We start from the raw sequence: 20,086 nt of genomic DNA, 5'->3' as shown, positions 1-20,086 counted from the left end.
CAGACCGGGAGCAGTGAACACTTGGCACACGTGCCCGCCCTCTGCCTTCCCTTCACTGATCACTAACCAGTGACAGCCTGCTGACCTAGTGAGTCCGGGCTCAGCCTTCAACTCCTGTCAACTCACTGTTCCAGGCACACTTCCAGGGGACTGGAGGGGACCTAAGTTGATTTCCCATCCTGGAAATGCAATCACCCACCAGACGTTAGGTTTCAGCCTCTAGAGGTCCTCCGCTTCAGAAGAGACTCTGGAGCTCCCCTCCTCCCCCTCCTCCCCCTGCCCCTCCTCCAATCCTCACTCCCCCCTCCTTCCCCCTCCCTCTTTCTCCCCCTCCTGATCTCCCTCCAACTCCCCCCTCCCTTTCCCCTCCCCCTTCCTCCTCCTCTCCCTCCCCCTGCTCCTCCTCCTGGGCGCCCCCCGCCTCCTCCTCTAAAGTCCGCTAGGGGGCGCGCTCTCCCGTTCCCCCTCTCCCGGGTGCGGGTGAGTCAGAACCCGAATGCACCGTCCACGCGGCGGAGCTTCTGCGGGCTGGGTCACGGAGTATTGCTTCCCCTGCCGTCAGTCATCCTGGAGTTTCGGTTCTCGAAAATGCAGCTGAATCAAGAAAAATGAGAGCCATTACTTCGTCTCCTGACTTCCAGGATTCTGGCCTAACCCGGGACACACACCAGGCTCGGACATGTGGCTTTGACTCCCGGCGTCCGCAGCCCTGGATTTACGGGGAGGGTAAGGAGTCTGTCCCAGGGCTCTTTTAGCCAGTTTCCCCCACAGACGGCGGTTTGGAGCTGGTGGGCCAGGCTTTCTGGGCCCCTCTGTGGGCTTCCGAGAGGGAACGGTGGTCTCCAACATCCTGGGGACGCGCGGGCTCTGCGTCTGGACGCCAGGGCCCGTGTGGCCGACCCTCTGGAGGCTGACGCTTGGCTGGTGGAAGGAGGTGATGAGAGAGACTCGGAGAATGGGGGATGGGGGACGGGGCGGGGGTGGAACTGTCTGGCATTTGAAAGGGTTTTCAGTGGGATCGGAGATTTCAACCTGGAGAGGTTTAGAATGGCGTTTCAGATGGTGGTGGACCTCTCAGGAAGACCCAGGAATGTGAGATGGTGACATATCTGGGCTAAGAAGTGGACTTACCAGGACAGAGTCATATGGGCTTGGGTGGGTAAAGAGAGAGGCCGGGGGAGTTGGGAGGCTGGGAGGTGGTGGCAGGTTCCAGGAACAGGCTTCTGCTGGTGAAAGGGTCAGTGGGAGGGAGACTGGGACAGACCCAGGAAGACGGCCACGTCCTGTCACAAGGGACTGGACCGCCCGCATCTGCCTCTTACCAGCTGTGAGTTCCTGGGCAGGTCATAAAGCTCTCTGTGCCTCAGTTTCCAGATCTGAAAAACGGGGATAGTACCTACTTTCTTTGACTGGCATAGGGGATTATATGAGGTAATACATTTAAAAGATTTTAAGTTGTCGTTGGCACAAAGTAAACACAGCAGTTGTTAGCAATTTTATGTCTCCAGCCATGACTGGTGGACCCCGGGCCTGAACCCAAGTGGCACATGTCACGCCACCCTGATATGCTGTTCTTTGATATCGTGACTGGGTACAGAGCAGACACAGGATGACTGCTTCTAGCAGAGCCCCGAGAGAAAAAAGAAGGCTGGACTTAGCAAATTGTAGAATTGTGTATATGTTCGTGTGTGTGTGTGTGCTTTTTTCTTTGTTCTGGTATTCGTTCATTCATTCATTCACCAAAATTGTATAGAGCATCTGTTATGGGCACTGGGTGTTGGAGATGCCGTGGTGAGCAAAGAAACCCCATTCCTGCCTCTTTGAGGCTCACAGCCCAGTAGGGGGAATCAGACATTAATCAAATGTGCACAAATAAACGTCCAGTTACAACTGCCATAGAGGAAGGAGGTGCTCTGGGAACTTACAAGCAGGAGCATTGGTGTATCTGGGGTCCAGTGACTTCTCGGCTCCTCTGTGGCCCACCCCCATCCACCATCACCTCACACGTGGAATGCTACAATTGCCTCTTCATGGTCTCCCCTCTTCCACCCCTGCCTCTACCATTTGTTTTTCCTCACAGCAGCCAGTGTGATCCTTACAAAGTCAGATCATGTCATTCTCCAGTGACTCCCTAAATCATTCAGAGAAAAACCCACACTCCCCACGAAGGCCTACAGGTCCTTAAATGATGGCTCTCCATTTGCTGTCTGATCTCATCTCCTTCCACTCCTGCCCTCACTTCCTCTCTTTCAGCCTCTTTGCTCCTGTCTCAGGACCTTTGCACTTGCTGTGCTCACTGCCTTGGATCCTTTACCCCCAGCCCTTAGCACGACTCCTTCACTTCTTTCAGGTCTCTGCTAAAATATCACCTTATCATCGAGAACTTCCTAACGTATAACCACACTAGTGTCCCCTTGACACCCTCGGCTCTCTTTTTCTTCAGGGCACTTGTGACCACCTGGCATATTTTATGTTTGTCTCCCCTCCCCCTCCCACCAGGAGAATGTAAGCTTCTTGAGAATGGGAACTTGATTTGTTTTGTTCATTGATCCCAGCGCCTAGCACAGTGCCTGGCATGTAATGCATGTTCAATAAATATTTGTTGAATGAATGAATGACTGTTTAAGATCTGAAGGAAGAGTATGGGTTAACCAAGCAAAGGGAAAAAAGGAGCATCTTAGGCCCAGGAAACAGCACATGAAAAGTTCCAGTAGCCAAGGGGATGTGCACTCTATGAGGAATTGAAACCCTGTGGTTGTCACTTGGGGAAGGAAGAGGAGGTTGCTGTGGACCAAGGCCTGGGGAGTTGGCAGGGTCCAAACTGAGGTCTGGTGGAGGAGTTTGGCCTTTATCCTAAAAGCCTTGGGAGGCTGTTGAATGTTTTACAGAGTAGTAACAAGGTCGGATTTGTTTTTCAAAAAGCGTATTCTGGCTGCAGGGTGGTGAATAACCAAGAGTGGACGTGGGAAGACCAGCTTGGAGGCTATTGAGAGTTGATATGATGGTAGCTTGTGCTAAATTGGCAGGGATGGAGATAGAGAGATGGACAAGCTTGAGAGCCTTTAGGAGGCAGCATTGAATGGAATACAAGCAGGACAGGATGTAGGGGTGAAGACACAGATGGGTCAGGGATGACAACTAGGAAACGGTGGAAGAGGGTGAGGCTCCCTTTTCAGAGGGGCATAATCACGAGTTTAGTTTTGGACTTGTTGAGTTGGATGCATCTTTGAGACAGTCCAAGGGGAGAGATCAAGGGCATGACTGGTATAGAGGTCTCAGGTTGGAAGGAAGTTAGGAATACAGATTGTGAGATATCCAGGGATCTGCTCATAATTGAGGTCCTGGGGGGGTCCCTGGGGGTTCTTATGTTGAAGTCTGTAATCCATTTTGAGTTAATTTTTTGTGAATTACGTAAGATAGGGATCCAGTTTTATTTATCTGCATGTGGTTTTCCAGTTTTCCCAAAATCATTTGTTGAAGAGACTATCCTTTCCCCATTGAGTGCTCTTGGCTCCCTTGTCAAATATTAGTTGACTCTATATGCAGGGATTTATTTTGGGGCTCTCTATTTTGTTATGTTGGTCTTTGTGTCTGTTTTTATGCCAGTACCATACCGCTTTAATTACTATACCTTTGTATATAATAGTATTGAAATCAGGAAGTGTGAAGCCTCTGGCTTTGTTCTTCTCATGATTGCTTTGGCTATTCAAAGTCTTTTTTACAAATTTTAGGATTTTTTTTGATTTCTTCAAAAAATGCTATGGAATTCTAATAGGGATTGTAGTGAATCAATAGATGGCGCTAGGTAGTATGGGCATTTTAACAATATTAATTCTTCTGATCCATGAACATGGGATATTGTTCTATTTGTATCTTTTTCAGTTTCTCTCATCAAAGTGTTGTAGTTTTCATTGTACAGATTTTTTACTTATTTGGTAAAATTTATTTCTAAATATTATTTGGGGGGCAATTTCGAATGAGATTGTTTTCTTTATTTCTCTTTCAGATATTTCATTGTTATTGTATAGAAACAAACTTTTCTGTATGTTAATTTTATATCCTGCAACTTTACTGAATTTGTTGATTAGTTCCAATAGTTTTTTGGTTGAGTCTTTAGGATTTTCTATATGTAAGATCATATCTTCTGCAAGTAGTGACAATTTTACTTCTTCCTTTTCTATTTGAATCCTTTTTGTTTATTTATCTTGCCTGATTGCTCTAGCTAGGTTTTCTAGTAAGTACTATGTTGAATAAGAATGGTGAGAGTGAGCGTCCTTGTCTTGTTCCTGATCGTAGAGGAAAAGCTGTCAGAATTTCATCACTGAGTATAATGTTAGTTATAGGTTTGTTGTATATTATCTTTATTATGTTAAGGTATGTTTCTTCTATACCCAATTTGTTGAGGGTCTTTTTTTTTTTATATGAAGTTGTATTTTTTCAAGTGCTTTTTCTGCATCTATTGAGATAATTATAAGATTTTGATCTTTCATTCTGTTAATGAGTGGTGTATCACAGTTATTGATTTGTGTATGTTGGACTATCCTTGCGTCCGAGGGATAAATCCCATTTGATCATGGTGTATGATCCTTTTAATGTGCTATTGACTTTGATTTGCTAATAGTTTATTGAGAATCTGTGCATCCTTAAAGCTGAAGTGAGTGTCTTGTAGGCAGCATATAGTTGGGTCTTGTTTTCAGCCACCGTATGCCTTTTGATTGGAGAATTCAATCCATTTACATTTAGAGTAATTATTGATATGTAAGGACTTACTAATACCATCTTGTTAATTGCTTTCTGGCTTTTTTGTGCTTCCATTGTTCTATTTTCCTCTCTTTTTGCCTATCTTTGTGAATTGATGATTTTCCATGGTGGTATCCTCGACTTCCCTTCTCTTTGTCTTTTCGGAATCTACTATAGTTTTTTGCTTTGTGGTTACCATGACGCTTTCATAAAACACCTTATAGAGAAGACAGTCCATTTTAAGCTGATAGGACTTAACTTCAATCTCATACAAAAGCTCTGCCCTTTTACTCGCCTCGTTTATATCTTTGATGTCACACTTTACCTGTTTTTGTATTGTGAATTTGTTAACAAATTATAGTAGCTATAGTTATTTTTAATCCTCTTTTCCTTTAACATTTATATAACTATAGTTATATAACATTTATATAAGTTATATAACTGTTTATAACTAAATATAACTATTTATATAACTATGGTTAAGTGGTTAGCATGCCATCATATTACAGATTTAGAGTTTTCTAAATCTGACTGTATATTTACCTTTACTAGTATACTTTCATATGTTTTCATGTTACTCATTAGAATCTTTTCATTTCAGCTTGAAGAACTCCCCTTGGCATTTCTCCTAAGGCAGATCTAGTGGTGATGGACTGCCTCGGGGTTTCTTTGAAGGAATGTCTTTATTTCTCCTTTATTTCTGAAGGCTAACTGCCAGATAGAATATTCTTGGCTGGCATTATTTTTCTATAAATTTATTTATTTAGTTTGGGCTGCGTTGGGTCTTCGTTGCTGCGCGCAGGCTTTTCTCTAGTTGTAGCCAGCAGGGGCTACTCTTCATTGCGGTGGCTTCTCTTGTTGCGGAGCACAGGCTCTAGGCACGTGGGCTTTAGTAGTTGTGGCTCGTGGGCTCTAGAGCGCAGGCTCAGTAGTTGTGGCACACGGGCTTAGTCGCTCTGCGGCATGTGGGATCTTCCCGGACCAGGGCTCGAACCCGTGTCCCCTGCATTGGCAGGCAGATTCTTAACCACTGCCCCATCAGGGAAGTCCCAGCTGGCAATATTTTTCTTTCAACACTTTGAATATGTCATTCCACTCTCTCCTGGCCTGTAGAGTTTCTGCTGAGAAATCCACTGATAGCCTAATGGAGCTTCCTTTGTAAGTTACAGTCTTTTTTACTCTTGCACTGTAAGATGTGCACACAGGCTTCTTGGTGGCGGTAGCAGCAGCCTTAGTGTCTCACGCCCGTCTCTGGTGTCCGCGCTGATAGCCACGGCTCGTGCCGTCTCTGGAGCTCGTTTAGGTGGTGCTCTTAATCCCCCCTCTTCGTGCACCCCGAAACAATGGTCTCTTGCCTCTTAGGCAGTTCCAGACATTTTCCCAGACTCCCTCCCGGCTAGCTGTGGTGCACTAGCCCCCTTCAGGCTGTGTTCACGCCGCCAACCCCAGTCCTCTCCCTGGGGTCTGACCTCCGAAGCCCGAGCCTCAGCTCCCAGCTCCGCCCGCCCCGGCGGGTGAGCAGACGAGCCTCTCGGGCTGGTGAGTGCTGGTCGGCACCGATCCTCCGTGCGGGAATCTCTCCGCTTTGCCCTCCGCACCCCTGTGGCTGCGCTCTCCTCCGCGGCTCCGAAGCTCCCCCCTCCGCCACCCGCAGTCTCCACCCGCGAAGGGCCTTCCTAGTGTGTGGAAACTTTTCCTCCTTCACAGCTCCCTCCCACTGGTGCAGGTCCTGTCCTTATTCTTTTGTCTCTGTTGTTTCTTTTTTCTTTTGCCCTACCCAGGTACGTGGGGAGTTTCTTGCCTTTTGGGAGGTCTGAGGTCTTCTGCCAGCGTTCAGTGGGTGTTCTGTAGGAGCTGTTCCACATGTAGATGTATTTCTGATGTATTTGTGGGGAGGAAGGTGATCTCCACGTCTTACTCCTCTGTCATCTTGAAGGTCCCCCAGATCCCTTTTTCTCCACTGAATTGTAAATTCCAGTTCCAAACTTCCTGGGAGAAGTGATTTTGTAAGATAAAAGCAAGTAAAGGTTAGGTATAAACAGAGCAGCACCCATGTATACCCTCTGGTGTCTTGTAAGGTTTTCATTAAACCTAATGGAAATGATTCAAGCAGCAGTTCAAAAATGAGTAAACTGATATGACTATTATCTCTTCTCTCAAACCATCTGTGCTCCAGGACAACACTCGCCTGCATAGTATTTTCAGTCTAATCATTTGCTTAGAGGCACTCAGAGCAATGGAAATAACTTAAATCAGACCTCCATTAAAAAATTGTTTAAATTTACTGAACTAAACACAAACCCATTCACAGAAACTCTGACCATATATAGAGCCAATAGACATTCAGTGTGACTGTTCATCATGAGTTTGAAATGCAACTGGAAGCATGTGGAACACTTGATCCAACAACTTCGAACAACATGTGTTTTAAAGCACACAGAGAACATTTGCAAAAACTGACTGTTAAAGAGACCAGCCATAAAATAGGTCACTGAAGTTTTCCAAAGATTGAAATCATTGAATATGTTCTCTGAATGTAATTCAACTAAGTTAGAAATTAATAACAAAAACAGAACTGAAACATTTCTACATGCTCAGAAAATGTCTAAACAACAAACTATTGAAGAAAAAAATCACGATAAAAATTTTTAAAGATTTTTACTGAATGAAAAAAAGACTGTAAGTCAAAACTTTGGGGTTATACCTTTAAAAGTAAAGTAGTTGGGACTTCCCTGGTGGTGCCGTTGTTAAGAATTAGCCTGCTAATGCAGGAGACACGCGTTCCATCCCTGGTCCGGGAAGATCCCACATGCCAAGGAGCAACTAAGCTGGTGCACCACAACTACTGAGCCTGCGCTCTAGAGCCCGTGAGCCACAACTACCAAAGCCCACACGATCTAGAGCTTGTGCTCTGCAACAAGAGAAGTCACCGCAATGAGAAGCCCACATACCACAGCAAAGAGTAGCCCCCGCTTGCTGCCACTAGAGAAAGCCTGCACGCAGCAACGAAGACCCAACACAGCCAAAAATAAATAAAAATAAAAATAATAAAAAAATAAAAGTAAAATAGTCTTATTCAAGCCTACAAAATTGTATTGTATATTTTTGAGTGTTTTCATGTTACCAATTAGCATCTTTTCATTTCTCCTTGAAGAATTCCTTTTCAGCATTTCTTATAAGACAGGTCTAGAGGTGATGCACTGCCTCAGCTCTTCTTTGTCTGGGAATGTCTTTATTTATCATCATTTCTGAAGGGTAATTTGCCAGATAGAATATTCTTGGCTGGCAATATTTTTTCTTTCAACACTTTGAATATGTCATTTCACTCTCTCCTGGCCAGTAGAGATTCTGCTGAGAAATCCACCTATAGCCTAATAGGGATTCCTTCGTAGGTTACAATCTCTTTCACTCTTGCTGATCTTAGAATTCTCTCTTTGTCTTTGATTTTTGTCAGTTTCATTATATTGTGTCTTGAAAATGATCATTTTGCATTAATGGGATGATCTGTTAGCTTCATGAACTTGGATGTACAAAATTCTCACCAGGTCTGGGAAATTCTCAGCTATTGTTTCTTTAAATAAACTTTCTGCTCCGTCCTCCCTCTCTCCTTCTGGAACTCTGGTGACTCTGATATTGGTTCTTTTGGTGAAGTTCCATAGATCACACAGGTTTTCTCTGCTCTTTTTCATTTTGTTCCCCCTTAGTTCTCTTCTGCCTGGGATATTTCAAAGTTCCTACCCTCCAGTTCATTGATTCTATCTTCTGTTTGGTCTATTCTGTAGTTGATACTCTCTATTGCAATTTAAAATTTAATTCATTGACTTCTTCAGCTTCAGAATTTGTTCTTTTTCATGATTTCTATTTATTTATTAAATTTCTCATTTTGTTTGTGTATTGTCTTCCTTACTTCATTGAATTGTCTTTCTGTGTTCTCTTGCAGCTCATTGATTTCCTCAAAAGAGGTATTTAAAATTCTTTATCCGTTAAATTGCAAAATTCCATTTTTGTGTTTGGTTACTGGAGGATCCTTGTTTGCTTTGGTGATGTCACATTTCCTTGATTTCTCATGTTCCTTGAAGTTTTGCATTGTTGTTTTCACATTGAAGTAGCATCACCTCCTCTAATCTTTACTAGCTGCCTTTAGGTTGGAGATATTTTTCTTTGGCCCTGCTTATATCTGGAACATTTTCCCGACCTTGTATGGATATACCCACTCCACGTTTCTTGCTCCCTCTTGAGGCAAATCTCTCAAGCTTGAACAGGCATACCTCAGAGTTATTGCAGGTTCAATAAAGCAAATATTATGTTTATACTCTACTATAGTCTATTAAGTGTGCAACTGCTCTATGTCTAAAAAAAACAACATACATACCTTAATTACAAAATGCTTTATTGCTAAAAAATGCTAACCATCATCTGAGCCTTCAGCGAACTTTAAAGTTTTTGTTAGTGGACGGTCTTGCCTTGTTGTTGATGGCTGCTGACTGATTAAGGTGGTGGTTGCTGAAGGTGAGTGTCTGTGGCAATATCTTAAAATAAGACAACAATGAAGTTTGCCATATCGATTGACACTTCCTTTCATGAACAATTTCTCTGTAGCATTCAGTGCCATTTGATAGCATTTTATATACTGTATATATGTATATACATCTTATAAATGTGGATTATACATATATATATTCTAAAATACTCTGCTGGCTTTGATTTTGATTGAGTTAAGTCATAAATTTATTTGGGAGAAAGGAGAATGCATACATGTATATATAATCTAGAGATTTGAATAAATGAAGAGAAAATTTCTAATATCTTAAAGATGAGCAATGAGGCAGGATTACCTGCCAGATAGTAGAGCAGTACCAGGTCATAATAAAGAAACCAGCTTGTAAATCTAACAAGACTGGATAAACATATCAATAGAACACAGTCAATAGCCTAAAAACAGACCTAGTCTACTCAAGAAATTCACATATGGCATAGAAAACTAAAAAGATAAGCAGGGAAGGGAAGGGTTAGGGCATAACCCTATGGTGTCACCCCTCAGTGTGCTCCATTTAAGTAAATTCAGGGAGATTAGGATATCAAATAATTTTTTAAACAGAAAATGGAAGTGAATCTCTATAAAATTCCTGGATGACAGGGAGCACTTTCGAAACTTGAAATTAACGGTCGACAAGAAAGAGTCAGTAGTGAATTCAACTGCATGCAAATATAGCACTTGGACGTACCAATAAACAAAGACTGAAAGGACAAAGAACAGAATGAGAGAAATATTTAGAACAAATAACATAGAAAAGGATTAATAGCATTTCTCTTGATTAAGAGTGTATAGAAGAAAAAACATTAAGACCCCATTTGGAAAATTGATGAAAGAGGCAAGTCACGAAGAGGAAATTCAGTGGATAATAAAATACAAATGTTTAATTTAAATAACTTAGCAAATAAATGTGGAAGACAATGCCATTTTTTACATATCAAACCAACCGAGTTTTGATGACTCATGTGTTACTGAGGGGACAAGGGGGTCCAGGCACTGTGAGAAGCTGCTGGAAGGAATGTAACAGGCTCAACCATACAGAAAATAATAAGGCAGTTGTATGTATCAGACATAGTTATGCCGAGACTTCCCTGGTGGTCCAGTGGTTAAGAATCCGCCTTCCAACGCAGGGTACTCAAGTTTGATCCCTGGTCGGGGAACTAAGATCCCACATGCCGCGTGGCAAATAAGCCCACGCGCCACAACTAGAGGGAAGCCCGCAAGCTACAACGAAGAGCCCACATGCCCCAACTAAGACCTGACACAGCCAAAAATAATAAAATAAAATAAATAAATAAAATTAAAAAAAAAAGAAAAGGGACTTCCCTGGTGGCGCAGTGGTTAGGAATCCGCCTGCCAATGCAGGGGACACGGGTTCGAGCCCTGGTCTGGGAAGATTCCCACATGCCGCGGAGCATCTAAGCCCGTGCACCACAGGTACTGAGCCTGAACTCTAGAGCCCACAAGCCACAACTACTGAGCCCGCGAGCCATAACTACTGAAGCCCATGTGCCACAACTACTGAAGCCTGTGCACCTAGAGCCCGTGCTCCACAACAAGAGAAGCCACCTCAATGAGAAGCCTGCACACCGCAATGAAGAGTAGCCCCAGTTCGCCACAACTAGAGAAAGGCCACACGCAACAATGAAGACCCAAAGCAGCCAAAAATACATAAATAAATAAATTAATTAATTTTTAAAAATACATTAAAATAAAACTCAGTGTTGGGGGCTGGGGAGGGAGGAAGTTTAGAAAGACACGTGGAATGTTTGCCAGGCCCAAAGGACCAATGTCATGACCTGACTTCACTTTATTTTATTTATTTATTTTTTTCTGGCTGTGCTGAGCAGCTTGTGGGGATCTTAGTTCCCCGACCAGGGATCGAACCTGGGCCTCCTGCAGTGGAAGCTCGGAGTCCTAACCACTGGACCGCCGGGGGAGTCCCGACTTCACTTTAATAAGCCAAACAAACCCTCTAAACCAGAGGTTCTCAACCAAGGACAAGACAACAAGGGGCCATCTGTCAGTGTCTGAGACGATTTTGGTTGTCATGACAGGTGTGTCTTTGGGCTGGGGGCTGCTGCTGGCATCTACCAGGTAGAGGCCAGGGATTCTGCTACACATCCTACAATGTACTGTAAGTCCCCTACATACGAACGAGTTCCGTTCCGAGAGCACGTTCTTAAGTCCACTTTGTTCGTAAGTCCAACAAATTCAGCCTAGGTACCCAACTAACGCAATCGGCTATATAGTACTGTACTGTAATAGGTTTATAATACTTCTCACACAAATAATACAAACACAAAAAAATAAAGCATTTTTCATCTTACAGTACAGTATCTTGAAAAGTACAGTAGTACTGTACAACAGCTGGCATCCAAGGGCTAGCACTGAGTGAACAGGCAAGAAGAGTTACCGACTGGAGGAGGGAGAGGAGGTGGGAGATGGCAGAGCTGAAGGATCGTCAGCAATAGGAGACGGAGGGCAAGCTGCAATTTCACTCACGCCTGACGTTGACGGCACAGGTTCTGGTTCCTTGCTGGATGCAATTCTACCTACCCTCTTGATCTCATTTCAGCATCACCCCTGTATGTCCTCACTAAATCGCTGTCCTGAGCCTGAAGTTCAGCAGCAAGGAGAAGAGCCCCCTGAGGGAGGTCAGGAAGAGTCACCCACACTGTGAGCAGACGGTCAGGGGAGGAAAGGAAACTCACATCATAGGTCAGTAATAACGTTTTGTAACACACGTACGCGCCACATCCTAGCAGCTCAAACCCCACTTTTACCCATCCATGCCACCTGTCCTTCCCAACACTTCACAGGTGCAGGAGTTCAGCTCAAAGAATAGACTCAGGGAATGTTACTCAGCCCTAAATAAAGAATGAAATGATGCCATTTGCAGCAACATGGATGGACCCAGACATTATCATACTAAGTGATGTAAGTCAGACAGATTAAGACAAATATATCACTTACATGTGGAGTCTCTAAAAATAATACAAATGAACTTATTTACAAAACAGGAACAGACTCACAGACATAGAAAACAAACTTATGGTTGCCAAAGGGGAAAGGTGGGGGAGGGATAAATGAGGAGTTTGGGATTAACAGCTATACACTACTATATATAAAATAGCTAAATAACAAGATCCTACTGTATAGCACAGGGAACTATATTCAGTGTCCTGTAATAACTTAAAAGGAAAAAAATCTGAAAAAAGAATATATATGTGTGTATAAAAAAACTGAATCACTTTGTTGTACACCAGAAACTAACACAACATTGTAAATCAACTATATTTCAATTAAAAAAAAAAAAAGGATAGACTCAGGTCTACTTAGAGGTCTATTTAGAGCCTGGTCCAGAATCCAGGCTCTGTGCAAACAGTGCAGACTCGGGTGCATCCCTTCACCTCCTTGGGCCTCAGTTTTTACATCTGTGAAATGGATGGTGCGTGACCTGTTCCACCCCTGCCAGCCCCTACTTCCCATGATTCTGAGCCACGACAGGATGCCCATTTCCTGGTACCTGGTCAAGGCCTCTCTAATCACTGACCAGGCTGTACTGCTCTGCCGGCGGAGAATTTGAAATTGGAGGACTTGCTACCTCAGATATCTGTGGGTAGAGAGTGGCTCCTTCTGAAGTCAACCCCCTAAAGCTGTGTCCCCAGCAAGAAAGATGCTTCAGTGACAAAGGTGGGGGCAGGTGTTTGTCCCTAAGCCAGAGTCCCAGGAAGGCAGGATGTCCTGCTATTTGCACACCTTCCTGGCCAGTTTCCACCAGGAGCTCCTGATGTAGACTTTGGACTGTTCCCTCGGGCACGTGGACTTGGGTTGTGCTCCCTGCGTGCGTGGGTCTGAGGCTTGCATTCTCCAGGCTGTTCCAGAGCACCGAGCATCTCTGCTTGTGTGGGCAGATTCCACACACTGGGTGGATGGGATCCCGTGGGCTGAGCAGTGAGGGTCACTCGAACCACGTGGAAGGCTTCTGGGCAACAGGGGTGTCAGGGCAACCTGGGACTCCAGCTGAAATGTGCCTCAGGCTGGAAGTGATGCGAGGCTGTGTGTTCCTCAGGGACTTCACGGGGATGCACATTCACAGTGACTGCGACAATTACCCACACTTACTAACATGGCTTAGCACTTGGTGGCACCTGACCTGGGGTCCAGGTGAAAGTGGCGGTTTCCCAGGTTCTGGGGTTAGAAGACTCTCGCTCCATCCTTCTCGAGGATTTTGGACCGCGGTCTGGATCCCTGGCCTCTCCCTCCAGAGTCTTTTCCCTCCATTCCCACTGCTGGCTGCATCACAGTAGGTGAGAGAGGCTTCCTATTAGAAGCCTTACACCTTTTCAAGAGGAAAGTCACAAAGTCCAGGGGCATCCCCTCCGCTACCCCAGCTGGTCCTGAGCCTCGTCTAGGGCTTTGTCCAAACCCCTCCTGCCCCAGAGGCTCCCGTCTCCTCAGAGGAACAAAGTCTGCTAAAGTTGCAGATCCAAGTAAATAGCTCCCACCCGCACAGGTGGGATGTAGGTGATTTGACAGGTGGGCGGGAGAGTTGCTGGGGTCTGGGATTTCTCCGGGGCCCCCCTGACAGCACCCAGCAGAAGCAGCTGCCTCCCCGTGAGGACATACCCTCGGGGCCCCACTCCTGTGTGTGACCTCACCCTTAAAGACCCTTCACATCCAATTAGAGCAGCAGGAATGCAAATAGCTCAGACCTGGGACCCATCCCAGGTGGTGGGACCCTTCATGACTTGCTATCACTTGTAAAACAAAGAGCAGTGGTCAAAAAATCAAGGCAGGAAGGAAAGGCTGTGGACTTCTGAGCCAAACAGGAGAGGTTTCAAATACTGGGTAAGTCGCTTGACTTACTCCCTAAGATTCCAACGGAGCACAGCAGAGCCTTGTACAACACATGGGAAAGGAAAGATTTTTCAATAAATGGCATTGACGTAACTGGCTGAATCTTAGAAAAAACGAAGTTCTGGGGCTTCCCTGGCGGCGCAGTGGTTGAGAGTCTGCCTGCTAATGCAGTGGGCACGGGTTCGAGCCCTGGTCCGGGAAGATCCCACATGCCGCGGAGCAACTAGGCCCGTGAGCCACAACTACTGAGCCTGCGCGTCTGGAGCCTGTGCTCCGCAACATGAGAGGCCGCGATAGTGAGAGGCCCGCGCACCGCGATGAAGAGCGGCCCCCGCTCGCCGCAACTAGAGAAAGCCCTCGCGCAGAAACGAAGACCCAACACAGCCATAAATAAATAAATAAATAAATAATAAATTTAAAAAAAAACCAAAAAACGAAGTTCTATCCGTATGTCACTCTCTAAGCCAAAATAATTTACAGATGGATGAAAGATTTAAATACAAAATGAAACTAGGGAATTCCCTGGTGGTCCAGTGGTTAGGACTCCGCACTCTCACTGCCGAGGGCCTGGGTTCAATCCCTGTTCGGGGAACTAAGATCCCACAAGCCACGAGGTGTGGCCAAAAAAATAAAATAACAAAATAAAATGAAACTAAAACATTTAGAACAATGGGTGAATCTATTAGAATCTTGAAATGGGAAAGATCTAAGGACCTGGACCCCGTGAGCCATAAAGCAAAAGATGGAGGAATCTGACCTCATAAAAACATAAAGCTGCACTGGGTGAAAATACCCCAAACAAATTCAGAATGAAATGGCAAACTGGGGAGGAAACGTTGCAGGCATTTGACAAGGAGCTGTCATTTACAAAGCGCTCATGTAGGAACTCAATAAGAAAATGGTGAACAACTCGATGGCCAAGTGGTCAAATGGGTAGTCCACAGGAAAAGAACTTAAAATGGTAAATAAACGTGAAAATGGGTTCAACCTCACTCACGAAGGGATGCAAATTGATACTATTTTCTCCAATCACACTGAAAATAAAATAGAGGTCTGAAAATATCCAAGATTGGCAAGAGTGAAGGGAAATGGGCTCTCGGGTATTCTTGACAAGAAAGTAAGAGAGCAAGGCCTTTTTGAAGGGAAACTTGTCAATATCTATCAATCCCTTCCACCGAGGGGACTTTTTCTGACAGCTACAGTCACAGATATACACCCTGACACGTGTACATAAACGCGGTTCGTGATGGCCAAGGATGGATGTATGGATTTTTGATCCTCTCTCTCTCTCACACACACACAAACACACACACACACACATCTTCCAAGGTGTCCCTAAGATGCTGAGTGGCCGGCTCTGGTCTTAGTGAAGATGACGCTGTGTCAGCTTCATTTGTGACATGAATGGAAAGAGCCCCCAAAGCCCCAGAGCTCTTTCTCTGACATTTGTAGAGAATTTTATGCAGACCTTTCTCCTGACCCCATATCCTTTTGATCAGCAGACAGCCCATGAGTTTGATCATCTGACAAGTTTAGGACATGTCTGACCCTCTCACCGACCGGTCCCACACTGTGAGGACAGCGCCGCCTCTGCGGAAGTGAAGAGCAGCTTGGCCGATCGATGTTCTGCAGGTGACTTTTTTATTGAAGTATAGTGGATGTACAATATTATAGAAGTTACAGGTGTACAATATAGTGATTCACAAGTTTTAAAGGTTAAACTCCATTTACAGTTATTATAAAATAGTGGCTATATTCCCTGTGCTGTACTATATATCCTTGTAGCTTATTTATTTTACACATAGTAGTTTGGACCTCTTAATCCCCTGCCCCTTTCTTGCCCCTCCCCCCTTCCCCATTCCCCACTGGTAACCACTACTTTGTTCTCTGTATCTGTGAGTCTCACTGATGACTTTCACCTTGAATTCAGTGCATTGAGTGTTAGGTGATCAGAGACCCTTGTCAATCCAAGGTTTTTTTTTTTTTTTTAAATTTTTCATTTAATAAATTTTTTTTTTAAACTTTGGGTTTATTTATTTATTTATTTATTTATTTATTTATTTATTTATTTATGGCTGTGTTGGGTCTTCGTTTCTGTGCGAGGGCTTTCTCCAGTTGCGGCAAGCGGGGGCCACTTTTCATCGCGGTGCGCGGGCCTCTCACTATCGTGGCCTCTCTTGTTGCGGAGCACAGGCTCCAGACGCGCAGGCTCAGTAGTTGTGGTTCACGGGCCCAGTTGCTCCGCGGCATGTGGGATCTTCCCAGACCAGGGCTCGAACCCGTGTCCCCTGCATTGGCAGGCGGATTCTTAACCACTGCGCCACCAGGGAAGCCCCCCCTGCTCCTTCTTTATAACCTGTCATCTCTCCTCTTCACTTGCCTTCCAGATTCATCCACCTGCGCACACTAACTCATCGATACCAACATGGAGCTTTACTTATTGAACAGTTACATGTCTGGCTGGTACAGCCACCATCCTTACAGTTTGTTTTCGTTATGTGACGATTAAATACACGTTATTACAGCTTGCATTAGGCAGCTGAGGTCGACTGGGTCATTTCATCACTGAAATCAACCAACACGTGCTGTTGAGTTTTACTTGTAGAGGGCAACTAGGTAGCCTCCCTCTTATAACTATTAAAATAAAGGTCGTGGTGCCTTATAGACTTCTTAACAATTACCGATAAAGAGAGAGGGAGGGAGGGAGGAAAGAAGGAAGGAGAGAAGGTGGGAGGAAGGGAAGGAGGGAGGGAGGAGGGAAGGAAGAGAGAGAAGGAAAGAAAGGAAGGAAGGAAGGAGGAGGGAGGGTGGGAGGAAGGTAATTCACATATACAGACAATACTTTTTGATTCAAGGCCTCTATTCGGTGCATCCCCATGACTCTCAACAATCCTGAAAACACTGTCCTGCCCTTTTTACGCTTTTCCTCCAGACACACGGGAACCCAGGGTTTGCCCTTGGCCTGGGTTTTAGGAAGTGTTGTGGGTTCATTTGCCCCAGGTGGCCCAGATTTTCAGCCCATAAGGAAAGGGGAAGAGTCCTGAGGGTCAAATTCAAAAGATCTGGGAAGAGTGTTACATCAAAGAATTGGCAACAGATAACTTGCAGACCCCAAGAATCCAGGTCAAGGGCACCTGGAAGGATTCTCAGAGGCAACAAACAGCATGGACGGCAGGGGGCGCAGAGTGGAAAGGGCCTTTTAAGAAGAGCTTGCTTCTGAGTCTGGCAAGGTAGAAAACACGGAGGGGCCACTAGTGGTCACTGGATGAGAAAACAGAGACTCAATGGCCTCAGATGACAGCCCCAGACCCTAGAGCTGGTAAGGGCAGACGTGAGATTTAAGACCTGCTCTGTCTGACCCCAAATCCATTACATCAGTCACAGGTGGTATGACTGCCCTTCCCGTTGACATGCTGAAGTCAGGCTGGGAAAATCCAGGAATTGGAAAAAGGCAATTGGGCACCAAACAAGTGAAGTCAAGGTTGAGGAGGAATTTTTTCTTTCAGCACAATGACATCCAAGGGGTGGGAATTGCAAAGGGGGAATTGAAAAGCTGAGCAGGAGTTTTCCTGTCTTTCCCCCTGTTTCAGGCCCTTCCCCCTCTCAGCTGCATTGACCCGGGAAACACAGAATTCCTTCTGCATTGACAGACCAGCTGGAGCAACTGAGATGGGCTTGGGATCCAGGATGTGTGATTCCAGACATGGCCACAAGGTGGAGACACATGGTTGTCAATCCCTATGTCTTGTTCCAAGGCTGAGCCTTATTGAGGGTTTACGCAACAGTACATTTGCTGGGGAGTAAGGTTTAAAAACAAACATAGTTTTGTAGTCATTTTCTTAACCCTGAGTAAGGCAGCCCTGGGTCGTTTTTCTAAAGGACTCGGGCTAATTTAGAAATACCTTCCAATTCCTTAGACCAGTTGTGAATACATGATTAACCTACATTATTTAATACTGCAAATATTTATCATGCTGGCGCCCTGTGCAAACACAGTGCTGTATTTTGAGAGGGAATCTGGACTGTAAAACAAAGGCAAGACACAACTGGGGGAGGGACTTCCCTGGTGGTCCTGGTGGTCGCACTCCCAATGCAGGGGGCCTGGGTTCCTTCCCTGGTTGGGGAACTAGATCCCACATGCTACAACGAAGAGCCTGCGTGCTGCAACTAAGACCTGGCGCAGCCAATAAAAAAAAAAAATGACACAACTCAGGGAGGAATTTATCAGACACCACTGGAAGACATACCAGGAGGGCATCTAAGTGCAGCAGGCTTAGTCCAATAGAGATAGTATAAGCAATCTATTCATAGATGATTCAGAAAAAAATTATGTTTAGATATAAACAGAATAACAAAACAAATGTGGCAAAATGTTTTTTAAAAAAAGGTGAATCTGGATAAAGGATATATGAGAGTGCTTTTTACTGTTTTCAGAATTTTTCTGTAAATTTGAAATTGTTTTAAAATAATAAAAGGTTTTAGTTTTTAAGCACTAAGATCCCAGGAGTCCTGGACACAAGATTCAGATTTTCTGTTACCCATCTGAGTGGCATTTGTTGTTTCAGGTAACCTCTCTGGCCTGTGTCTCTTCTTCTGTAAAACAAAGAATCCAATTTGTTTTCACTGCTGTAGCGTGTTCCACTGTATGAATAAACCTCAGCTCACACATTCCCCTAGAAAGAAAGAAGGAAGGAAGGAAAGAAAGAAAGAAAGAAGGAAGGAAGAAAGAAAGGAAGGAAGAAAGAAAGAAAGATGGAGGGAGGGAGGAAGGAAGGAAGGAAAGAAGGAAAGAAGCAAGTGAAATTAATTTTAGTAATATATTTTATTTACAATATATCCAAAATATTATCATTTCAATATGTAATCACTGTGTTCAATTATTGATGAGATATTCTAAATCCTCTTATTTCCATCATCTTCTCGGACTCACAGCCCACCTTAATTGAGAACTAGCACATTTCAAGAGCTACTACCCACCTGTGGCCCATGGCTGCCTCAGTTTGAACAGCAGAACTGCTGGTTCTCTGGGCAACTCCAAGCTGGGGTCCAACCCCAGCCCCCATCCAGGCCACTCTTTTCTGGTCTGAGGCTGGAAAGCTTTCTCTCGCTCCTCACTTGTCCCTCAGATCTATGGTCAGTGCACATTTCTTCCTCTTCCAACAAAGCCTTGACAGTTTTGGAACCACAAAGGCAAGCAACCTTTATCCTCTGCTCTCTGTGGTGCCCTGGCTTCCCTGAGCCATGAGGGCAGTAAACCCAGCGTACTGAATGGATTAGAAGGAACTACAAAACTGAATCAAAACTATTTTCCTGCAGCAAAGTATTTTTTTCCTTTAATTTTGTTTTCTGTGTTGTGGGGTGCAGGGGGTGGGGAGAGCAGCGGACAGCTCCCTAGTAGAAAAAGGATTTCCCCCAAAACTCCTCCAATTCCACCAGGAGGCGATAATGCAGGGTCAACAGGTTCCTCTTTTCAGGTCAAGGCTCTGATCCTTCAGCATCTTCAGCATCACTTGCTTGAATGTAAGAAGGATTAGCAGAGGCCAGTTTAGGGAATGATGGTTTGGCTTGGAGGACCAGGGAGGGAAAGGTGCCGGGGGACAGACTGTAAATTCCCTGTGGGCAGGGGTAGTATTTTATATCAGCTGCATTTATTATTACAGTGTTATGTGATTTAAGTACCCTGCTATATCATTTTATCCTCATCACAAATATACAGATTTATAGTGTTACTTCCCCCATTTTACAGATAAGAAAACTGAAGATCAGACATATATATGTCATATATCATGTATCAAATCATATATATTATATATATATATATCATATACATCATAGATAAATAGATGATAGATATATAGATAGGTAGGTAGCTAGAGATATATGCTGTATAGATATATGCTATATGATTAAAAGGGAAGAAATATTAACATTATCTCTGGATGACTAGGG

General features: G+C 44.5%; 1 long non-coding RNA gene across 3 annotated transcripts; it reads left to right on the top strand.

Annotated features, from left to right (window-relative positions):
* Positions 1-421: 421 nt before the first annotated feature.
* Positions 422-20,061, top strand: LOC309618802. 3 transcript variants are annotated; one of them, XR_014238624.1, is made up of 5 exons: positions 422-934; positions 11,853-11,995; positions 15,640-15,769; positions 16,525-16,635; positions 17,728-20,061. It is a non-coding gene; the product is annotated as an uncharacterized lncRNA (long non-coding RNA). The 3 variants fall into 3 exon arrangements; XR_014238623.1 differs by lacking the exon at positions 16,525-16,635; XR_014238625.1 differs by lacking the exons at positions 16,525-16,635; positions 17,728-20,061 and having other exon boundaries at positions 15,640-16,105.
* The last annotated feature ends 25 nt before the right edge of the window (positions 20,062-20,086 follow it).

The sequence above is a fragment of the Balaenoptera borealis genome (assembly GCF_965194805.1).
Source record: "Balaenoptera borealis genome assembly, chromosome: 20".
NCBI classification, from domain to species: Eukaryota; Metazoa; Chordata; class Mammalia; order Artiodactyla; family Balaenopteridae; genus Balaenoptera; species Balaenoptera borealis.
The sequence above is the reverse complement of the archived record's forward strand: the minus strand, read 5'-3'. Positions and strand labels throughout refer to the sequence as shown.